The following is a 12,687-nucleotide window of genomic DNA, read 5'->3' on the forward strand; positions in this document are numbered from 1 at the left end:
CAAGTGCTCTTCGTAGAAAATATCTTCGGTAGAATATACTCGTTGACCGTTTTCAAGATGTACTGCAAGATGCTGTACAGAATAGTCTCTTTCGTATATGGGGAACTAAATTATGCCAGATAGCTTCGTTGCTCCTTTTATAACTTACTCATCTCTCATCGTGTTATTTCGACAATTTCAACCCTACTTCTCGTACCTCAAATGCGACCTAATAGGACCTTAAATAACTTATTTGACAAAGTACTTAACAAATTTCACGGAACAGCAAAACTCGATATTTATATGAGCCTCATACGTTTTTAAAAGCAGTGGTGAGTATGGAACTACCCGCTGCTTAACAATTTCAACTTGATTTGTAGAACTTGTTATTTACATTGAAAAGTGTGGCCTCTATACTCCTCCTTTCTACGGCGATATTGTTGATAACCATCAATATCCGTAACATAGTATATTTTGTAAATTTTAATTAACTTAACAATGAAATTTTTGAGGATGAATGGACTTACAGCGCCATCTATTAAGAATTTGCAGAACCAAACAATGAATACACGCTATAAATGTATAATAATCATTTTGTTTGCAGTAAAAAATTATAAAAACCATCCTATCTTTTAAGTTGGACCAAATTACAGATACGTCTGAAATTTGATAAAAACCGGTTGAGTAGTTTAGGAGTTTACCCCGAAGAAACATCGTGACACGAGATTTATATATATACTAGTCGACCCGTGCGGAACTCCGCACTGTGCTTCGAATCGTTTCATAAGGCATTTCGCTCTTTAAAAATTTCAAAGAAAGAATAGTATGAAGAAAAACCGAAAAAAGTAAACGGAAAAAAGTAAGCGCACAAGAGAAGGCATGTAATTTGAAGACATCAGTAACAAAACCTCGTTAAATACAACGTTGGGATAATTTGACCATCGCTCCCCTTTTGGTTGTACGTATTTTCAATGCAAATATAAATATCATTAAAAGTGTGGCTGAGTGGCACGTGAAAAATTAGTAATTTTGCATGTGAAAAAACAGGTTGTGGCAAATACAGTCCTGCTCATGTGAGCATCTGACGGAAAAAAAAGAAACATTAAAGAGATATTTAGTGGCACGGATTCGAACTGGCGCCATTCTGATTAACAGTACGACGCTCCAACAAACCTAGCAACTGTGCCTTCCTTTTCGAATGCTATTCATTGAAGGAATGCGTAATAAAACACAGTAAAAAAGTTTTATTCCGAAAAAAATATAATAAGATCATGCGTCTATGTTTTGTCATTAGCCAGCATGATACGATTTAAAATTATTCGTAAAACATGGAATTTGATTAAAGAATGAAGAAGATCTCACGTAGCGATTGAAACATTCTAGAGAAGTAATAAATTCGGTTGAAAAAAAAAATGTTTTTATTTTTGAATATTCAACAATTTCCGACAGCAGGCTTCTTTAACCTGTACGATTTAAAAGCCCGCACTTGTTTTTCTTTTAATCGAACTCTTAAAATTCAAACCAAAACCAGTTGAACTGAGTCCGTTTTTTAAGTGTAATTTTCGAACGTAGACAATTTTTTTTCCAGCCGAAAGCAGAGGAGTAGAAAATGATTTCTAACTAATGAAGTTGATAATAATTTCAATGTTTTATATCGTATTCGAATAAATAATTAAAGATTTACTGGTTGAAACTCGTAGTTTTAATTTGGCGTAGTATTTTTTCATTTGTACAAAAGTTCGAACACTGCTATTAGAAAAATCTACATTTCAGCATACAATGAAAATGTTTTTCTGCACAAAAAGGATTCCCTTCAGGTATATCTTGTACTTTTTTTATGCTTACATTATGCTCAGTGGTCTGGACGGAGTCAAAGCTTTAAAAAAAAGGGAAGAACACCCTTCGATTAGCAGTCAACTTATCTGAATGATAACTGTAGCTTGCATAAAGGAGTCAAAACACCAAGTAGCATTCCCACTGCATTTATTTTATTACATGTGTTATCTGTTGTATGTTATGAGTACATGTAATGCGTAATATTACTGTAAATTTGCTATTATGTCGGACAGCCCGAACTGGTCCGAAGTTCAGACAGTTTATAACCGAACGCTCTACCGAAAAAAAAAAAAAAACACAGGTAATTAAAATTTTTTTTTCTTGCCAAGAAGTGTTTTTATTTCTGAAATGTTTTGCAATTTGTTATCGCAGGCTGTTTGAACCGTTATAACTTAGATGGCAGCACGTGTTCATCATTTAACAGCACGGTTAAAATACAAAATAATTTGAACTAAGTTCTTTTTTAAGCGTAACTTTTCAAATGTAGTAAAAATGTGATACACTATTTGTTTTTTTGCAAAAAGAAGAAAAATATATATATTACCCTTTAAATTGAGGTAGTATTCTTTTTATTTGTACAAAGAGTCAAAAACTCATTAGAAGAATCTATATTTCAACATACGATTTATTATATGTTACTAAACAAAAAACAATTCCAATGTAGTCTGAAATCTTAAACCTGATACTTATATTTTCGCTTACATTATGCTTTAATTTTCTTCCCGGAGCCAAAGCGTAAAAGAAAAAAACCCTTACAATTGGGTATCAATTTAGCTCCGTGCTGCATCAAGTTTTCATAACAGCTAGGAGTGTTTCTACCTCATGTATTCTGTCATATTTGTTATTCATTGTTCATGCAATGCGCGATATTTTTCTAATTTTTTGATGCAGATTGTCCGGACGTGGGCCCGAACATGCATTCTCCTGGTTACCAGTCGAACGCTCTGTCGATCAAGCTATTCAGCTGTGTCGGTAACAGTGCAAGTTAAAGTTATAAATTTAACCGAAAACCTCATTCTGGTTCTTTAAAACAGGTTTTTTTCCCCGAAAAAGCAATTTTTAGACCGTGGTCTATTTTTCGTCAGTAGCCTGCACGATAAGCTTTAAAATAAGGTGTAAGTCAAAGAAATCGATCAAGAATTGAGGAAAATCTCGCGTAGAAACCAAAAACAGGCTACAGAAATAATATATAAGGATATATTTTAATATACGATTTATTATTTTTTTTCTGAGCAAAAAACACTTCTATTGTAGTCTGAAATCTTAAACCTGTTACTTATATTTTCGCTTACATTATGCTTTAATTTTCTTACCAGAGCCAAAGCTTAAAAAGAAAAAAAAAACAAAGAAAACGTACAATTCCGAAGTAATTTAGCACAAAGTCACTTGAAGTTTCCATATCAGCAAGGAGCGTTTCCTTCTCATTTATTCTATTCCTTCATAGTCGTTATTCACTTAATTAAGTGTTCATGTAATGCGCGATATTGCTCTAATTTTTTGTTGCAGATTGTCCGGACGTGGGCCCGAATGCGCATTCTCCTGGTTAGGAAGAGAACGCTCTGCCGATCAAGCTATTCAGCTCTGTCGGTAACAGTGCAAGTTAAAGTTATAAATTTAACCGAAAACCTCTTTCTGGTTCTTTAAAACAGGTTTTTTTGCCCGAAAAAACAATTTTTAGACCGTGGGTCTATTTTTCGTCAGTAGCTTGCAGGATAAGCTTTAAAATAAGATGTAAATCAAAGAAATCGATCAAGAATTAAGGAAAATCTCGCGTAGAAACCAAAAACAGGCTACAGAAATTCTAGGAATATGATGCTCACAAGTGGTGAGCGAGTTCATGGAATAAAATCCCGGTCGAGCCCATCTATTTATTATTAACCAGTAATGCTATTTTTATATTTAAGAAACGCTATAAAAATTATATTACAGGACACTATGGCTTGGTGGTCTAGGGGTATGATTCTCGCTTCGGGTGCGAGAGGTGTCCCGGGTTCAAATCCCGGCCGAGCCCGTATGTAAGTTTTTTTTTTTTTTTTAATTAATTATGCTGTAAAAAAATGTTTGCATGCATGAAATAATTCGCTAACATCGGGGCTTAGTGTTCTAGGAATATGACGCTCACAAGTGGTGCGCGAGGTCATGGAATAAAATCCCTGGCGAGCCCATCTATTTATTTTAAACCAGTAATGCTATTTTTATATTAAGTTTACATATAAGAAACGCTATAAAAATTATATAACACGACACTCCGGCTCGGGGGTCTAGGAGTATGATTCTCGCTTCGGGTGCGAGAGGTCACGGGTTCAAATCCCGGTCGAGCCCGTATGTATATTTTTCTTCATTAAATATGTTTTAAAAAAATGTTTGCATGCATAAAACAGCATAAAATAATTCTCTAACATCGGGGCTTAGTGTTCTAGGAGTTTGACTCTCACGTAAGGTGCGCCAGGTCATGGAATCAAATCCCGGTCGAACCCATCTATTTTTTTTTTCCAGTAATGCTATTTTTAACTTAAGTTTACATATAAAAAACGCTATAAAAATCATGTTGCAGGCCACTGTGGCTCGGTGGTCTAGGGGTATGATTCTCGCTTCGGGTGCGAGAGGTCCCGTGTTCAAATCCCGGCCGAGGCCGTATGTAAACTTTTCTTAATTATATATGCTTTAAAAAAAGTTTGAATGCCTGAAACATTATAAAATAATTCGCTAACATCGGGGCTGAGTGTTCTAGGGGTATGATTCTTACGTAGAGTGCGCGAGGTTGCGGATTTAAATCCCGGTTGAGCATATCTGTTTTTTTTTTTTTTTAAACCAGTAATGCTATTTTTATATTAAGTTAACATATAAGAAACGCTATAAAAATTATATTACACGACACTGTGGCTCGGTGGTCTAGGGGTATGATTCTCGCTTCGGGTGCGAGAGGTCCCGGGGTCAAATCCCGGCCGAGCCCGTATGTAAATTTTTCTTAATTAAATATGCTTTAAAAAAAGTTTGCATGCCTGAAACATTATAAAATAATTCGCTAACATCGGGGCTGAGTGTTCTAGGTGTATGATTCTCACGAAGAGTGCGCGAGGTTGCGGATTTAAATCCCTGTTGAGCCTATCGGTTTTTTTTTTAAACCAGTAATGCTATTTTCAATTTAGGTTTACATATAAGAAACGCTATAAAAATCATATTTCCCGACAAACTGGCTCGGTGGTCTAGGGGTATGATTCAAGCTTAGGATGCGAGAGGTCCCGGGTTCAAATCCCGGCCGAGCCCGTATGTATGTGTTTTTTTAATTAATTATGCTTTAAGAAAATGTTTGCATGCATGAAACAGCATAAAATAATTCTCTAACATCGGGGCCTAGTGTTCTAGGAGTATGACTCTCATGTAAGGTGCGCCAGGTCATGGAATCAAATCCCGGTCGAGCCCATCTATTTTTTTTTTAAACCAGTAATGCTATTTTTAAATTAAGTTTACATATAAAAAACGCTATAAAAATCATACTGCAGGCCACTGTGGCTCGGTGGTCTAGGGTTATGATTCTCGACACGGGTGCGAGAGGTCCCGGGTTCAAATCCCGGCCGAGCCCGTATGTATATTTTTCTTAATTAAATATGCTATAAAAAATGTTTCCATTCCTGAAACATTATAAAATAATTCGCTAACATCGGGGCTGAGTGTTCTAGGAGTATGATTCTCGCTTAGGGTGCGAGAGGTCAAGGGTTCAAATCCCCACCGAGCCCGTATGTAAGTTTTTATTTTTTTTTAAATTAATTACGCTGTAAAAAAATGTTTGCATGCATGAAATAATTCGCTAACATCGGGGTTTAGTGTTCTAGGAATATGACGCTCACAAGTGGTGCGCGAGGTCATGGAATTAAATCCCGGTCGAGCCCATCTATTTATTTTAAACCAGTAATGCTATTTTTACATTAAGTTTACATATAAGAAACGTTATAAAATTATATTACGCGACACTGTTTCTCGGTGGTCTAGGGATATGATTCTCGCTTCGGGTGCGAGAGGTCCCGTGTTCAAATCCCGGCCGATACCATATGTAAACTTTTCTTAATTATATATGCTTTAAAAAAAGTTTGCATGCCTGAAACATTATAAAATAATTCGCTAACATCGGGGCTGAGTGTTCTAGGGATATGATTCAAGCTTAGGATGCGAGAGGTCCCGGGTTCAAATCCCGGCCGAGCCCGTATGTATGTGTTTTTTTAATTAATTATGCTTTAAGAAAATGTTTGCATGCATGAAACAGCATAAAATAATTCTCTAACATCGGGGCCTAGTGTTCTAGGAGTATGAATCTCATGTAAGGTGCGCCAGGTCATGGAATCAAATCCCGGTCGAGCCCATCTATTTTTTTTAAACCAGTAATGCTACTTTTAAATTAAGTTTACTTATAAGAAACGCTATAAAAATCATATCGCAGGCCACTGTGGCTCGGTGGTCTAGGGGTATGATTCTCGCTTCGGGTGCGAGAGGTCCCGGGTTCAAATCCCGGCCGAGCCCGTACGTAAATTTTTCTTAATTAAATATGCTTTAAAAAAAGTTTGCATGCCTGAAACATCCTTATATATTATTTCTGTAGCCTGTTTTTGGTTTCTACGCCAGATTTTCATCAATTCTTGATCGATTTCTTTGATTTACGCCTTATTTTAAAGCTTATGGTGCTGGCTACTGACGAAAAATAGACCCACGGTCTAAAAATTGTTTTTTTCAGCCGAAAAACCTGTTTTAACGAACCAGAATGAGGTTTTCGGTTAAACTTATAACTTTAATTTGCGCTGTGACCGACAGAGCTGAATAGCTCGATCGGCAGAGCGTTCTCTTCGTAACCAGGAGAACGCGTGTTCGGGCCCACGTCCGGACAATCTGCAACAAAAAAATTAGAGAAATATCGCGTATTACATGAACACTTAATTAAGTGGATAACAACTATGAAGAAATAGAATAAATGAGAAGGAAACGCTCCTTGCTGATATGAAAACTTGAAGTGACTATGTGCTGAATAACTTCTGAATTGTACGTTTTTTCTTTTTTTCTTTTTAAGCTTTGGCTCTGGTAAGAAAATTAAAGCATAATGTAAGCGAAAATATAAGTGACAGGTTTAAGATTTCAGACTACAATAGAACTGTTTTTTGTTCAGAAAAAAGTAATAAATCGTATATTGAAATATATATTCTTCTATTGAGTTTTTGATTCTTTGTACAAATAAAAAAATTACTACCTCAATTTGAAGGGTAAAATATATATTTTTTCTTCTTTTTGCAAAAAAACAAATAGCTTATCACATTTTTACTACATTCGAAAAGCTACGCTTAAAAAAGAGTATAGTTCAATTTATTTTGTATTTTAACGGTGCTGTTAAATGATGAACACGTGCTGCCATCTAAGTTGTAACGGTTCAAGCAGCCTGCGGTATCAAATTGTAAAAATTTTCAAGAATAAAAAAATGTTTCTTCAATATCTTATCTTATATATTATTCCCTTCTCATTTTAAAACTTATCAGGCTGGCTAATGAAGAAAAATAGGCTAACGGTCGAAAAATCAAGTTTTCGAAAACGCCCCTTGCTGTTTCAGAACCTTGATGCTGCCTGTAGTTCTTATGCATTTTTTAAAAGCAAAATTCTAATGCAGTCTTCCATTTTTTACGTCGCTTTCGGCAAAAAAAAAAAAAAAAAAAAAAAAAAAAAAATTGCCTGTGTGTGTGTGTGTTCATATTTTCATAAAGCTTAAAAGCACTGGACTTAGTTGTTCGGTTAAATTGATAAGTTTTTTTCGGTAGGGCGTTCGGCTATAAACTATCTGAACTTCGGGCAAGTTTGGGCTGTCCGATATAATATCAAATTTATATTAGTATTACCCATTTCATGTACTCATAACATACAAACGTAATAAAATAAATGCAGTGGGAATGCTACTTGGTGTTTCGACTCCTTTAAGCAGGCTGCAGTTATCATTCGGATAAGTTGACTGTTAATCGAAGGGTGTTCTTCCTTTTTTTTAAGCTTTGACTACATCCAGACCACTCAGCATAATGTAAGCATAAAAAAGTATTAGATTTACCTAAAGAAAATCGTTTTTGTGCAGAAAAACATTTTCATTGTATGCTGAAATGTAGATGTTTCTAATAGCAGTGTTCGACCTTTTGTACAAATGAAAAAATACTACGCCAAATTAAAACTACGAGTTTCACCCAGTAAACCTTTAATTTTTTATTCGCACGAATACGATATAAAGCATTAAAATTATTATCAACATCATTTGCAAGAAATCATTTTCTACTCCTCTGCTTTCTGCTGAAAAAAAAATACATTTTGTCTTCGTTCGAAAAATTACACTTAAAAAACGGACTCAGTTCAACTGTTTTTGGTTTTGAATTTTAAGTGTTCGATTAAAAGAGAAACATGTGCGGGTACTTAAGCCGTAACGATTAAAGCAACCTTCTATGTGAAATAGTTCAATATTCAAAGATAAAAACACTCATTTTCAATCTAATTTACTACTTCTCTAGAATGTTCGTTTCAATCGCTACGTGAGATCGTCGTCATTCTTTAATCAAATTCCATGCTTTGCGAATAATTTTAAATCGTATCATGCTGGTTAATGACAAAACATAGAAGCATGCTCTTATTATTATTCTTATTATTATTTTTTTTGGCAAAAAGCTTTTTTGCTGTTTTTTTACTACGCATTCCTTCAATGAATAGCTTTCGAAAAGGAAGGCGCAATTGCTAGGTTTGTTAGGGTGTGGGGATGTTTATGAGAATGGCGCCAATTCGAATCCGTGCCAATAAATATCTCTTTAATGTTTCTTTTTTTCCCGTCATATGCTTACATGGGCAGGACTGTATTTGCCACAACCTGTTTTTTTTTTTACATGCACAATTATTGCTTTTTCACGAGTCACTACTCAGTCACACTTTTAATGATATTTATGTTTGAATTGAAAATATGTACGACCAAAAGGTGAGCGATGATCAAATTATCACAACGTTGTATTTATCGAGGTTTTGTTACTAATGTCTTTAAAGTACATGCCTTCTCTTCTGCGCTTACTTTTTTTTCGGTTCTGCTTCATAATGTTCTTCCTTTGAAATTCTTAAAGAGCGAAATACCTTATGAAGGGATTCGAAGCACAGTGCGGAGTTCCGCACGGGTCGACTAGTTATAAAAAAATTCGCTAACATCGGGGCTGAGTGTTCTAGGGGTATGATTCTCACGTAGAGTGCGCGAGGTTGCGGATTTAAATCCCGGTTGAGCCTATCTGATTTTTTTTTTAAACCAGTAATGCTATTTTCAATTTAGGTTTACATATAAGAAACGCTATAAAAATCATATTTCCCGACAAACTGGCTCGGTGGTCTAGGGGTATGATTCAAGCTTAGGATGCGAGAGGTCCCGGGTTCAAATCCCGGCCGAGCCCGTATGTATGTGTTTTTTTAATTAATTATGCTTTAAAAAAATGTTTGCATGCATAAAACAGCATAAAATAATTCTCTAACATCGGGGCCTAGTGTTCTAGGAGTTTGACTCTCACGTAAGGTGCGCCAGGTCATGGAATCAAATCCCGGTCGAACCCATCTATTTTTTTTTAAACCAGTAATGCTATTTTTAAGTTAAGTTTACATATAAAAAACACTATAAAAATCATGTTGCAGGCCACTGTGGCTCGGTGGTCTAGGGGTATGATTCTCGACACGGGTGCGAGCGGTCCCGGGTTCAAATCCCGGACGAGCCCGTATGTAAATTTTTCTTAATTAATAATGCTTTAAAAAAATGTTTGCATACATGAAACAGTATAAAATAATTTGCCAACATCGGGGATTAGTGTTCTAGGAGTATGACTCTCACGTAAGGTGCGCGAGGTCATGGAATCAAATCCCGGTCGAGACCATCTATTTTTTTTTAAACCAGTAATGCTACTTTTACATTAAATTTACTTATAAGAAACGCTATAAAAATCATATTGCAGGCCACTGTGGCTCGGTGGTCTAGGGGTATGATTCTCGCTTAGGGTGCGAGAGGTGTCCCGGGTTCAAATCCCGGCCGAGCCCGTATGTAACTTTTTTTTTTTAATTAATTAAGCTGTAAAAAAATGTTTGGATGCATGAAATAATAGCGCTAACATCGGGGCTTAGTGTTCTAGGAATATGACGCTTACAAGTGGTGCGCGAGGTCATGGAATAAAATCCCAGTCGAGCCCATCTATTTATTTTAAACCAGTAATGCTATTTTTATATTAAGTTTACATACGAGGCCTGTCTAAAAAGTATCCGACCTTTGATTTTCCCGCGCAAAATAGAGACGATAGCGTGGCGCCACTGTACACAGTAAAGGAAGAGACCTTCATGCGCATGTGTGAATTTTATCCCCGCCTTCCAGCGCGTCATTCGCTGCCTGTCGGTCGCTGAGTGAGGTGCTACACAACGTGTTCGTCGGATTACTAATTCTTTCAAGATGACTGAACGTGTTGAGCAAAGATACTGCATCAAATTTTGTCAAAAACTTTATGATTCTCAATGCGAAACAATTCGTAAGATTCAGCAGGTGTTTGGAGAAGATGCGATGGGTGTAACCCAAATTAAGGAGTGGTTCAACCGATTCAAAAATGGCCGCACATCAGCGGAGAGTGACGAGCGTTCTGGCAGGCCCCAAACTGCTCGGAGTGCAGCTGTTGTTGAGAGGGTGCGAAATTTGGTAATGACAGATCGTCGTTTGACCATGCGGGAGATTGCCCAAGAGGTTGGAGTGAGTAAAGATTCGGCATATGCAATTTTGCGTGATGATTTGAACATGCACAGAGTGGCTGGTCACCGGAACAAAAAGACCTCCGCCTTGAAGTTGCACAGGACCTTCTGGACACCGCCAACGCTGATCCTGGGTTTCTGAACACCGTGATAACTGGAGATCAGTCATGAGTGTACGGGTATGACCCAGAAACAAAAAGACAGTCGTCGCAATGGAAGCATCCCGAGTCTCCAAGACCGAAGAAAGCGCGACAGGTGCGAAGCAAAATCAAGGTGCTGCTGACTGTCTTCTTTGATGTCCGTGGAATTGGGCATCACGAATACGCACCGCAAGGACAAACAGTGACAAAGGAGTACTATCAGGATGTTCTCCGGCGACTCCGTGACGCAGTTCGGCGCAAAAGACCAGACATGTGGACGGCGAAAAACTGGCAACTGCATCACGACAACGCCCCCGCACATTCATCCCACTTGATCCAAAATTTCTTGGCCAAACATGGAATTTCAACCGTTCGCCAACCTCCCTACTCTCCAGACATGGCTCCTTGCGACTTCTGGTTGTTTCACAAATTGAAGACCCCACTGAAAGGATCCCGTTTTGAAAGTAGAGAAGAGATAATGCGGAACGCGACGACGGGGAGATGAACACCATTCCAAAAGAAGACTTCCAGAGGTGTTTCCGGCAGTGGAAGGATTGGTGGGCTAAGTGTGCAAGTACTAGAGGCCTACTTTGAAGGGGATTAGGGTCCCAACCCCGTCCAGTATTCAAAATATTTTTTATAGCCAAAGGTCGCATGCTTTTTAGACAGGCCTCGTATAAGAAACGCTATAAAAATTATATTACACGACACTGTTTCTCGGTGGTCTAGGGGTGTGATTTTCGCTTCGGGTGCGAGAGTTTCCGGGTTCAAATCCCGGCCGAGACCGTATGTAAACTTTTCTTAATTAAATATGCTTTAAAAAAAGTTTGCATGCCTCAAACATTATAAAATAATTCGCTAACATCGGGGCTGAGTGTTCTAGGGGTATGATTCTCACGTAGAGTGCGCGAGGTTGCGGATTTAAATCCCGGTTGAGCCTATCTGTTTTTTTTTTAAACCAGTAATGCTATTTTCAATTTAGGATTACATATAAGAAACGCTATAAAAATCATATTTCCCGACAAACTGGCTGGGTGGTCTAGGGGTATGATTCAAGCTTAGGATGCGAGAGGTCCCGGGTTCAAATCCCGGCCGAGCCCGTATGTATGTTTTTTTTTAATTAATTATGCTTTAAAAAAATGTTTGCATGCATGAAATAATTCGCTAACATCGGGGCTTAGTGTTCTAGGAATATGACGCTCACAAGTGGTGCGCGAGGTCATGGAATAAAATCCCGGTCGAGCCCATTTATTTATTTTAAACAAGTAATGCTAATTTTATATTGAGTTTACATATAAGAAACGCTATAAAAATTATATTACACGACCCTGTGGCTCGGTGGTCTAGGGGTATGATTCTCGCATCGGGTGCGAGAGGTCCCAGGTTCAAATCCCGGCCGAACCCGTATGTAAATTTTTCTTAATAAATATGCTTTAAAAAAGTTTGCATGCCTCAAACATTATAAAATAATTCGCTAACATCGGGGCTGAGTGTTCTAGGGGTATGATTCTCACGTAGAGTGCGCGAGGTTGCGGATTTAAATCCCGGTTGAGCCTATCTGTTTTTTTTAAACCAGTAATGCTATTTTCAATTTAGGTTTACATATAAGAAACGCTATAAAAATCATATTTCCCGACAAACGGGCTCGGTGGTCTAGGGGTATGATTCAAGCTTATAATGCGAGAGGTCCCGGGTTCAAATCCCGGCCGAGCCAGTATGTATGTTTTTTTTTATTTAATTATGCTTTAAAAAAATGTTTGCATGCATGAAACAGCATAAAATAATTCCCTAACATCGGGGCCTAGTGTTCTAGGAATATGACGCTCACAAGTGGTGCGCGAGGTCATGGAATAAAATCCCGGTCGAGCCCATTTATTTATTTTAAACCAGTAATGCTATTTTTAAATTAAGTTTACATATAAGAAACGCTATAAAAATCATATTGCTGGCCACTCTGGCTCGGTGGTCTAGGGGT

The 12,687-nt window shown here is 37.4% G+C and overlaps 6 non-coding genes across 6 annotated transcripts; all 6 read left to right on the top strand.

Annotated features, from left to right (window-relative positions):
- Positions 1–3,752: 3,752 nt before the first annotated feature.
- Positions 3,753–3,826, top strand: Trnap-cgg (transfer RNA proline (anticodon CGG)). Its single transcript has one exon. It is a non-coding gene; the product is annotated as a tRNA-Pro (tRNA).
- Positions 3,827–4,377: 551 nt separating this feature from the next.
- Positions 4,378–4,450, top strand: Trnap-cgg (transfer RNA proline (anticodon CGG)). The gene has a single exon. It is a non-coding gene; the product is annotated as a tRNA-Pro (tRNA).
- Positions 4,451–4,696: 246 nt separating this feature from the next.
- Positions 4,697–4,768, top strand: Trnap-cgg (transfer RNA proline (anticodon CGG)). The gene has a single exon. It is a non-coding gene; the product is annotated as a tRNA-Pro (tRNA).
- Positions 4,769–6,258: 1,490 nt separating this feature from the next.
- On the top strand, positions 6,259–6,330 carry Trnap-cgg (transfer RNA proline (anticodon CGG)). Its single transcript has one exon. It is a non-coding gene; the product is annotated as a tRNA-Pro (tRNA).
- Positions 6,331–9,805: 3,475 nt separating this feature from the next.
- Positions 9,806–9,879, top strand: Trnap-agg (transfer RNA proline (anticodon AGG)). The gene has a single exon. It is a non-coding gene; the product is annotated as a tRNA-Pro (tRNA).
- A 2,475-nt stretch (positions 9,880–12,354) lies between these two features.
- Trnay-aua (transfer RNA tyrosine (anticodon AUA)) lies at positions 12,355–12,426 on the top strand. Its single transcript has one exon. It is a non-coding gene; the product is annotated as a tRNA-Tyr (tRNA).
- The last annotated feature ends 261 nt before the right edge of the window (positions 12,427–12,687 follow it).

The sequence above is a fragment of the Uloborus diversus genome, chromosome 8 (genome assembly GCF_026930045.1).
Source record: "Uloborus diversus isolate 005 chromosome 8, Udiv.v.3.1, whole genome shotgun sequence".
NCBI lineage: Eukaryota > Metazoa > Arthropoda > Arachnida > Araneae > Uloboridae > Uloborus > Uloborus diversus.